The sequence below is a fragment of the Oncorhynchus masou genome, chromosome 22, assembly GCF_036934945.1.
Source record: "Oncorhynchus masou masou isolate Uvic2021 chromosome 22, UVic_Omas_1.1, whole genome shotgun sequence".
Lineage (NCBI taxonomy): Eukaryota > Metazoa > Chordata > Actinopteri > Salmoniformes > Salmonidae > Oncorhynchus > Oncorhynchus masou.
This window is the reverse complement of record NC_088233.1, coordinates 4522755-4534327: the sequence shown is the minus strand read 5'-3', so window position 1 is coordinate 4534327 and position 11573 is coordinate 4522755. Positions and strand designations below refer to the sequence as shown.

At 46.5% G+C, this 11573-nt stretch overlaps 1 pseudogene; it reads left to right on the top strand.

Annotated features, from left to right (window-relative positions):
* Positions 1 to 9454, top strand: part of LOC135508915 (tetraspanin-18B-like) — a 133378-nt pseudogene extending 123924 nt beyond the window's left edge.
* Positions 9455 to 11573: the final 2119 nt, after the last annotated feature.

Sequence of the window (11573 nt, the reverse complement as noted above, 5' to 3'; positions counted from 1 at the left end):
AGGTTAGAGTAGGGGTTAAGGTTAGGGTTAGGTAAGGGTTAAGGTTAAGGTTAGAGTAGGGGTTAAGGTTAGAGTTAGGTAAAGGTTAAGGTTAGAGTAGGGGTTAAGGTTAGAGTTAGGTAAAGGTTGAGTTTAAGGTAGGGGTTAAGGTTAGGGTTAGGTAAGGGTTAAGGTTAGAGTATGGGTTAAGGTTAGGGTTAGGGTTAAGGTTAGGGTTAGGTAATCAGAGGGTTAGGGTTAGGTAATCAGAGGGTTAGGGTTAGGTAATCAGAGGGTTAGGTTTAGGGTTAGGGTTAGGTAATCAGAGGGTTAAGGTTAGGGTTAGGGTTAGGTAATCAGAGGGTTAAGGTTAGGGTTAGGTAATCAGAGGGTTAAGGTTAGGGTTAGGGTTAGGTAATCAGAGGGTTAGGGTTAGGTCATCAGAGGGTTAAGGTTAGGGTTAGGTAATCAGAGGGTTAAGGTTAGGGTTAGGTAATCAGAGGGTTAAGGTTAGGGTTAGTGTTAGGTAATCAGAAGGTTAAGGTTAGGGTTAGGTAATCAGAGGGTTAGGGTTAGGGTTAGGTAATCAGAAGGTTAAGGTTAGGGTTAGGTAATCAGAAGGTTAAGGTTAGGGTTAGGTAATCAGAGGGTTAAGGTTAGGGTTAGGTAATCAGAGGGTTAAGGTTAGGGTTAGGTAATCAGAGGGTTAGGGTTAGGTAATCAGAGGGTTAAGGTTAGGGTTAGGTAATCAGAGGGTTAAGGTTAGGTAATCTGAGGGTTAGGGTTAGGGTTAGGTAATCAGAGGGTTAGGGTTAGGTAATCAGAGGGTTAGGGTTAGGTAATCAGAGGGTTAGGGTTAGGGTTAGGTAATCAGAGGGTTAGGGTTAGGTAATCAGAGGGTTAAGGTTAGGGTTAGGTAATCAGAGGGTTAAGGTTAGGGTTAGGTAATCAGAGGGTTAAGGTTAGGGTTAGGTAATCAGAGGGTTAAGGTTAGGGTTAGTGTTAGGTAATCAGAAGGTTAAGGTTAGGGTTAGGTAATCAGAGGGTTAGGGTTAGGGGTTAGGGTTAGGGTTAGGTAATCAGAAGGTTAAGGTTAGGGTTAGGTAATCAGAAGGTTAAGGTTAGGGTTAGGTAATCAGAGGGTTAAGGTTAGGGTTAGGTAATCTGAGGGTTAGGGTTAGGTAATCTGAGGGTTAGGGTTAGGGTTAGGTAATCAGAGGGTTAGGGTTAAGGTTAGGTAATCAGAGGGTTAGGGTTAGGTAATCAGAGGGTTAGGGTTAGGTAATCTGAGGGTTAGGGTTAGGGTTAGGTAATCAGAGGGTTAGGGTTAGGTAATCAGAGGGTTAAGGTTAGGGTTAGGTAATCAGAGGGTTAGGGTTAGGTCATCAGAGGGTTAGGGTTAGGTAATCAGAGGGTTAAGGTTAGGGTTAGGGTTAGGGTTAGGGTTAGGTAATCAGAAGGTTAGGGTTAGGGTTAGGTAATCAGAAGGTTAAGGTTAGGGTTAGGTAATCAGAGGGTTAAGGTTAGTGTTAGGGTTAGGGTTAGGTAATCAGAAGGTTAAGGTTAGGGTTACGTAATCAGAGGGTTAAGGTTAGGGTTAGGGTTAGGTAATCAGAAGGTTAAGGTTAGGGTTAGGGTTAGGGTTAGGTAATCAGAAGGTTAGGGTTAGGGTTAGGTAATCAGAAGGTTAGGGTTAGGGTTAGGGTTAGGTAATCAGAAGGTTAGGGTTAGGGTTAGGGTTAGGTAATCAGAAGGTTAGGGTTAGGGTTAGGGTTAGGTAATCAGAAGGTTAAGGTTAGTGTTAGGTAATCAGAAGGTTAAGGTTAGGGTTAGGTAATCTGAGGGTTAGGGTTAGGTAATCAGAAGGGCTAATATCAAAACTATCCCAAGGATACCGGATAGCACTAATCCTAAACTAAACCCTCCCTCTCTTTCTCTTAGCTGGGAGGCTCCTTCCTCCTGGGTGTAGGGGTGTGGGTGCTGGTGGATCCTACAGGCTTCAGGGAGATCATTAGCAGCCAACCCTCTGCTCTTCACTGGGGTCTACATCATCCTGGCCATGGGGGCAATGCTCTTCCTCCTGGGATTCCTGGGCTGCTGCGGAGCCATCCGGGAGAACAAGTGTCTGCTCCTCTTTGTAAGGCAACTGTGACGGTTGGGATGGTGGCTGTTTGCGTGTCGGCGGGGTATATATATGAGTGTGTGTGTGTGTGTGTGTGTGTGTGTGTGTGTGTGTGTGTGTGTGTGTGTGTGTGTGTGTGTGTGTGTGTGTGTGTGTTGATGTTTGTCTGTTCTGTTCTGTACAGTATATATAGTGTATCTTTGGTCATGCATTTTTATTTTTTGATGTGTCATTGTGGCCCGAGACAGAAAGAAGCCATTGTAGAACAGAGAGAACATCCTGAGGCCTCCCATGTAGCAGGGCCTCATGCATAGTTAATGTTGAGTGGGCTCTGTCAGATTATGATTTTTAGTGACACCCACTCACTCTCCCGAACACTCTCTGTTACCCTCTCTCTGTTACTCTCTAACCTAACACTCTATGTTACTCTCTATCTCTCTCTCCCTCTCTCTCTCTCTCTCTCTTTCTCTCTCTCTCTCTCTCTCTCTCTCTCTCTCCTAACACTCTCTGTTACTCACTTTCCTTAACGCTCTCTGTTACTCTCTCTCTGTTACTCTCTAACCTAACACTCTCTGTTACTCTCTCTCTGTTACTCTCTAACCTAACACTCTCTGTTACTCTCTCTCTCTCTCTCTCTCCTTTTATCTGTCTCCTTTTCTCTCCTTTCACTCCACCCCCCCTCTCTCTCTTTCTCTCTCTCTCCCTTTATCTGTCTCCTTCTCTCTCCTTTCACTCTACCCCCCCTCCTCTCTCCTTCTCTCTTCTTTCGCTCTACCCCCCCTCCTCTTCTCTCTCATTTCACTCTACCCCCCCTCCTCTTCTCTCTCCTTTCACTCTACCCCCCCTCTCTATCTCTCTCTCTCCTTCTCTCTCTTTTCACTCTACCCCCCTCTCTCTCTCTCTCCTTCTCTCTCCTTTCACTCTACCCCCCTCTCTCTCTCTCTCTCTCCTTCTCTCTCCTTTCACTCTACCCCCCTCTCTCTCTCCTTCTCTCTCCTTTCACTCTACCCCCCCTCTCTCTCTTCTTCTCTCTCCTTTCACTCTACCCCTCTCTCTCTCTATCTCTCTTCTTCTCTCTCCTTTCACTCTACCCCCCTCTCTCTCTCTCTCTCTCTTCTCTCTCCTTTCACTCTACCCCCCCCTCTCTCTCTCTCTTCTCTCTCCTTTCACTCTACCCCCCTCTCTCTCTTCTCTCTCTCCTTTCACTCTACCCCCCTCTCTCTCTTCTTCTCTCTCCTTTCACTCTACCCCCCATCTCTCTCTCTATCTCTCTCTTCTTCTCTCCCCTTTCACTCTACCCCCTCTCTCTCTCTATCTCTCTCCTTCTCTCTCCTTTCACTCTACCCCCCTCTCTCTCTCCTTCTCTCTCCTTTCACTCTACCCCCCTCTCTCTCTCTATCTCTCTCCTTCTCTCTCCTTTCACTCTACCCCCCTCTCTCTCTCTCTCCTTCTCTCTCCTTTCACTCTACCCCCCCTCTCTCTCTCCCATTTGCCCCTGCAGTTCTTCATGCTCATCCTGGTTATATTTCTGGCAGAGTTGGCTGCGGCCATCTTGGCCTTCATATTCCGGGAACATGTGAGTACCTAGAACCACTGACCAACCACTGCTCCTGTTATCATGACAACCACTGTTCCTGTTACCATGACAACCACTGTTCATGCTAACCAATACAACCACTGTTCCTGTTAACCAATACAACCACCGTTCCTGTTATCATGACAACCACTGTTCCTGTTATCATGACAACCACCGTTCCTGTTATCATGACAACCACTGTTCCTGTTAACCAATACAGACACCGTTCCTGTTATCATGACAACCACTGTTCCTGTTTTCATGACAACCACTGTTCCTGTTACCCAATACAACCACTGTTCCTGTTATCATGACAACCACTGTTCCTGTTATCATGACAACCACTGTTCCTGTTCACCAATACAACCACTGTTCCTGTTATCATGACAACCACTGTTCCTGTTATCATGACAACCACTGTTCCTGTTAACCAATACAACCACTGTTCCTGTTGACCAATACAACCACTGTTCCTGTTATCATGACAACCACTGTTCCTGTTACCCAATACAACCACTGTTCCTGTTGACCAATACAACCACTGTTCCTGTTATCATGACAACCACTGTTCCTGTTTTCATGACAACCACTGTTCCTGTTAACCAATACAACCACTGTTCCTGTTGACCAATACAACCACTGTTCCTGTTATCATGACAACCACTGTTCCTGTTATCATGACAACCACTGTTCCTGTTAACCAATACAACCACCGTTCCTGTTAACCAATACAACCACCGTTCCTGTTAACCAATACAACCACTGTTCCTGTTACCCAATACAACCACTGTTCCTGTTATCATGACAACCACTGTTCCTGTTATCATGACAACCACTGTTCCTGTTAACCAATACAACCACCGTTCCTGTTAACCAATAGAACCACTGTTCCTGTTATCATGACAACCACCGTTCCTGTTAACCAATAGAACCACTGTTCCTGTTAACCAATACAACCACTGTTCCTGTTATCATGACAACCACTGTTCCTGTTATCATGACAACCACTGTTTCTGTTATCATGACAACCACTGTTCCTGTTAACCAATACAACCACTGTTCCTGTTAACCAATACAACCACTGTTCCTGTTTTCATGACAACCACTGTTCCTGTTATCATGACAACCACTGTTCCTGTTATCATGACAACCACTGTTCCTGTTATCATGACAACCACTGTTCCTGTTAACCAATACAACCACTGTTCCTGTTAACCAATAGAACCACTGTTCCTGTTATCATGACAACCACTGTTCCTGTTATCATGACAACCACTGTTCCTGTTAACCAATACAAACACTGTTTCTGTTATCATGACAACCACTGTTCCTGTTGACCAATACAACCACTGTTTCTGTTATCATGACAACCACTGTTCCTGTTATCATGACAACCACTGTTCCTGTTAACCAATACAACCACCGTTCCTGTTATCATGACAACCACTGTTCCTGTTGACCAATACAACCACTGTTCATGTTACCATGACAACCACTGTTCCTGTTACCATGACAACCACTGTTCCTGTTGACCAATACAACCACTGTTCCTGTTACCATGACAACCACTGTTCCTGTTACCATGACAACCACTGTTCCTGTTGACCAATACAACCACTGTTCCTGTTGACCAATACAACCACTGTTCCTGTTGACCAATACAACCACTGTTCCTGTTACCATGACAACCACTGTTCCTGTTATCATGACAACCACTGTTCCTGTTACCCAATACAACCACTGTTCCTGTTAACCAATACAACCACTGTTCCTGTTATCATGACAACCACTGTTCCTGTTATCATGACAACCACTGTTCCTGTTATCATGACAACCACTGTTCCTGTTACCCAATACAACCACTGTTCCTGTTACCCAATATAACCACTGTTCCTGTTATCATGACAACCACTGTTCCTGTTATCATGACAACCACTGTTCCTGTTATCATGACAACCACTGTTCCTGTTATCATGACAATCACTGTTCCTGTTACCCAATACAACCACTGTTCCTGTTACCCAATATAACCACTGTTCCTGTTATCATGACAACCACTGTTCCTGTTATCATGACATCCACTGTTCCTGTTAACCAATACAACCACTGTCCCTGTTACCATGACATCCACTGTTCCTGTTATCATGACATCCACTGTTCCTGTTAACCAATACAACCACTGTCCCTGTTATCATGACATCCACTGTTCCTGTTAACCAATACAACCACTGTTCCTGTTACCATGACATCCACTGTTCCTGTTATCATGACAACCACTGTTCCTGTTAACCAATACAACCACTGTCCCTGTTACCATGACAACCACTGTTCCTGTTAACCAATATAACCACTGTTCCTGTTATCATGACAACCACTGTTCCTGTTATCATGACATCCACTGTTCCTGTTATCATGACAACCACTGTTCCTGTTAACCAATACAACCACTGTTCCTGTTATCATGACAACCACTGTTCCTGTTATCATGACAACCACTGTTCCTGTTACCCAATACAACCACTGTCCCTGTTACCATGACAACCACTGTTCCTGTTAACCAATACATCCACTGTTCCTGTTATCATGACAACCACTGTTCCTGTTATCATGACAACCACTGTTCCTGTTACCCAATACAACCACTGTCCCTGTTACCATGACAACCACTGTTCCTGTTAACCAATACAACCACTGTTCCTGTTATCATGACAACCACTGTCCCTGTTACCATGACAACCACTGTTCCTGTTAACCAATACATCCACTGTTCCTGTTAACCAATACATCCACTGTTCCTGTTAACCAATACAACCACTGTTCCTGTTACCATGACAACCACTGTTCCTGTTATCATGACAACCACTGTTCCTGTTAACCAATACAACCACTGTTCCTGTTATCATGACAACCACTGTTCCTGTTATCATGACAACCACTGTTCCTGTTAACCAATACAACCACTGTTCCTGTTATCATGACAACCACTGTTCCTGTTACCATGACAACCACTGTTCCTGTTATCATGACAACCACTGTTCCTGTTAACCAATACAACCACTGTTCCTGTTATCATGACAACCACTGTTCCTGTTATCATGACAACCACTGTTCCTGTTATCATGACAACCACTGTTCCTGTTATCATGACAACCACTGTTCCTGTTATCATGACAACCACTGTTCCTGTTATCATGACAACCACTGTTCCTGTTTTCACTACAACCACTGTTCCTGTTATCATGACAACCACTGTTCCTGTTTTCACTACAACCACTGTTCCTGTTATCATGACAACCACTGTTCCTGTTATCATGACAACCACTGTTCCTGTTTTCACTACAACCACTGTTCCTGTTATCATGACAACCACTGTTCCTGTTATTATGACAACCACTGTTCATGTTAACCAATACAACCACTGGTCCTGTTTTCATGACAACCACTGTTCCTGTTGTCATGATGATACAGTACTCTAGTCCCTCTGACCATAACAGAGCTAACATGAACGTCGTCCATGTTCCTGTCTAGCTGACCAGAGAGTTCTTCACTAAGGAGCTGAAGAGACACTACCAGGGATACAACAACACTGATGTCTTCACCGGAACCTGGAACGCCGTCATGAACAGCGTAAGGCCAATACACGGCAAGGTTGAGGTCAATTCCACTCCAATCAGGTCACTTCCAGAATGTGACTGACTTCAAATGAACTTGAACCCAACCCTGATACTTGGTAGATGTATACCACACTTACTGCGACAGACACTTTCAACCAAAGCCACTTAACGCGGCTCTGCATTTTTTTCCCCTTCCATATCTGTATGTGATTCCTGTGGGAATTGAACCATCAACCTCTGTGCCCCCCCCCCCCCCCAGTTTGACTGCTGTGGAGTGAACAGCCCGGAGGACTTTGAGGAGAGCCTGTTCCGGTTGATCAACCCCAACGAGATGGTCCCTGCAGCCTGCTGCAGGAGGGGCCGCCAGCCAGGAGACTCCACATACGTCAACCAGGACGAGTGTCTAATGGGGGAAATGCTCTTCCGAAACAACAAGGTCGGCAGTGGTCTGTGTGTGTGTGTGTGTGCGTGCGTGCGTGTGTGGTCTTCAGTACAACTTCCACAGCCCCACTCCTTGTGAGGAAAAATACAATTCTTCTTTACGTCCTGACAAATGTTGAAGCACCTGGTCCTGTCTGATGGTGCTACCGGGCCCAGTGGTGTCTGATGGTGCTACCGGGCCCAGTGGTGTCTGATGGTGCTACCGGGCCCAGTGGTGTCTGATGGTCCTACCGGGCCCAGTGGTGTCTGATTGGTCTACCGAATTCAGTGGTGTCTGATGGTGCTACCGCGCCCAGTGGTGTCTGATGGTGCTACCGGGCCCAGTGGTGTCTGATGGTCCTACCGAGTTCAGTGGTGTTTGATGGTGCTACCGAGCCCAGTGGTGTCTGGTGGTCCTACCGGGCCCAATGGTGTCTGATGGTGCTACCGAGTTCAGTGGTGTCTGATGGTGCTACCGGGCCCAGTGGTGTCTGATGGTGCTACCGGGCCCAGTGGTGTCTGATGGTGCTACCGGGCCCAGTGGTGTCTGATGGTGCTACCGAATTCAGTGGTGTCTGGTGGTCCTACCGAGTTCAGTGGTGTCTGATGCTGCTACCGGGCCCAGTGGTGTCTGATGGTGCTACCGGGCCCAGTGGTGTCTGATGGTCCTATCGAGCCCAGTGGTGTCTGATGGTGCTACCGGGCCCAGTGATGTCTGATGGTCCTACCGAGTTCAGTGGTGTCTGATGGTGCTACCGAGCCCAGTGGTGTCTGATGGTGCTACCGGGCCCAGTGTTGTCTGATGGTGCTACCGGGCCCAGTGGTGTCTGATGGTGCTATCTCTCTCTGTGTGTCGGCAGGGTTGTTACTCTGCCGTGGTTGACTACTTTGAGCTCTATATATATGTGGCCGGAGCTCTGGCCATCGTGGTGCTCACCATTGAGGTAGGATTCAGTATTTCTTATCTGTTAATAAACATTTTTTGAGTAGCCCCCAAAATCAACCAGATTTTTGTTATTGTCCCTTATCGGTTTATGTGATTAAGTCATGTTAACACACACACACACACACACACACACACACACACACACACACACACACACACACACACACACACACACACACACACACACACACACACACACACACACACACACACACACACATAGCACATAATACACAGGAACAAACACTGACATACTGGGGAATGTCACTTCCTAAACCTTTTCACAGTACTTTAGCCTCCCCTGGTGGAGAGTATTGGTGTTGCAGGACTGTTACACAACACACAGTATGTTGCATAGGATTACATGCCAAGGAGGCATCGCTGGGGTAATAATAACTATAGATATGCCAATCTATTCCATGGATTGGGTCAAGACAGAACTAAATCGTCCTATCACTTGTCGTGTTCTGTGGCCTGACTGCTGTTCTGTCTCTCCTGTCTCTTGTCTACAGCTGTTCGCCATGGTGTTTGCCATGTGTCTGTTCAGAGGGATCCAGTAGGATGCCTGACTGCTGCTTGACTGCTGGAGCCGCGCGGATGGGAGCTAGAAAAGGGAAATCAGGAGGGGGGGGGGGAATTTAACACTTACAAATGTGTTATTCTTTTTGTATCAGCAAAACAATTTGGTTAGAAAACAAACAAACAACAACAACAACCACAACAACTACAACAACAACAAAAACAACAGCAGCAACAACTACAACAACAACTAAACAACAACTACAACAAAAACAACTCGTACTTCTCAGCTGGCCTTTTGAGGTACAGGGTGAGGATTAAAGAACAGGATAGAGAGAGCAAAAAGACAAGAACAACAAGAAAACAACAACAAAATGTAAAGAGATTTGTGTGTAAAAAGTGAAACAGGTGTTTGGTGGACCAGGTCTAAAGGAAGGCTTGGTGAAGGAGAGGACCCGGTTGAAACCTGCCTTGCAGCGAAAGTAGCCTGAGTCCCGGATCTGTTTGTGCTATCTCGCAAGCTAACTGGGACTCAGGCTAAAGCAGAAGGAATTACACTGACTTTTGAATGAAGAATATTTATACCTACTGAGTAAAAAGTTGGCTTGACTGTAATATAGAAATATGTGTTGTACACTTTGGCTGTTTCTGTTCCATTCCCTCCTCTCTACCCCTCCGCTCTTCCATCTATTTCTACCGCACTCCCTCCTCTCTACCCCGCCGCTCTTCCATCTATTTCTACCACACTCCCTCCTCTCTACCCCTCCGCTCTTCCATCTATTTCTACCGCACTCCCTCCTCTCTACCCCGCCGCTCTTCCATCTATTTCTACCACACTCCCTCCTCTCTACCCCTCCGCTCTTCTATCTATTTCTACCGCACTCCCTCCTCTCTACCACTCTGCTCTTCCATCTATTTCTACTGCACTCCCTCCTTTCTACCCCTCTGCTCTTCCATCTATTTCTACCGCACTCCCTCCTCTCTACCCCTCCGCTCTTCTATCTATTTCTACCGCACTCCCTCCTCTCTACCCCTCTGCTCTTCCATCTATTTCTACCACACTCCCTCCTCTCTACCACGCCACTCTTCCATCTATTTCTACCACACTCCCTCCTCTCTACCCCTCTGCTCTTCTATCTATTTCTACCGCACTCCCTCCTCTCTACCCCGCCGCTCTTCCATCTATTTCTACCACACTCCCTCCTCTCTACCCCGCCACTCTTCCATCTATTTCTACCACACTCCCTCCTCTCTACCCCTCCGCTCTTCCATCTATTTCTACCGCACTCCCTCCTCTCTACCCCTCCGCTCTTCCATCTATTTCTACCACACTCCCTCCTCTCTACCCCTCCACTCTTCCATCTATTTCTACCACACTCCCTCCTCTCTACCCCTCCGCTCTTCCATCTATTTCTACCGCACTCCCTCCTCTCTACCCCTCCGCTCTTCCATCTATTTCTACCACACTCCCTCCTCTCTACCCCTCCACTCTTCCATCTATTTCTACCGCACTCCCTCCTCTCTACCCCTCCACTCTTCCATCTATTTCTACCGCACTCCCTCCTCTCTACCCCCTCCGCTCTTCCATCTATTTCTACCACACGCCCTCCTCTCTACCCCTCCACTCTTCCATCTATTTCTACCGCACTCCCTCCTCTCTACCCCTCCGCTCTTCCATCTATTTCTACCGCACTCCCTCCTCTCTACCCCTCCGCTCTTCCGTCTATTCCTTCCCCCCTCAACATCCTATTGTTAGAGCCATACCTCTTTAATGTTGTACAAAGGCCTGTCTATAGTGTGTGTGTGTGTGTGTGTGTGTGTGTGTGTGTGTGTGTGTGTGTGTGTGTGTGTGTGTGTGTGTGTGTCCTGCCTGCATGTAGCCCCTTTTTGAAAGCCAACTTCTGATATTTTTGTTTTATTTTGTATTGTGACGTTCATTGCAATAGTGGTTTAGGTAAAGATAAATGTGTGTATGTGTGTGTGTGTGTGCATTTGTATTGAAACAAAAAAATGATGACATTAAAAATGGCATTATAAATAAGATTGTCCATGGAGTGAATTCCTTTTCTGATGCGTTTAACAAGTGTTTATGTGGTAATGCAGGATATTAGGCCTGGTCCCCAGTGTGCCCTACGTCCCCAGGCTCATCTCTCCATGTGTTTATGATAGTAGGCCTGGTCCCCAGTGTGCCCTACGTCCCCATCTCTCCATGTGTTTATGATAGTAGGCCTGGTCCCCAGTGTGCCCTACGTCCTCATCTCTCCATGTGTTTATGATAGTAGGCCTGGTCCCCAGTGTGCCCTACGTCCTCATCTCTCCATGTGTTTATGATAGTAGGCCTGGTCCCCAGTGTGCCCTACGTCCTCATCTCTCCATGTGTTTATGATAGTAGGCCTG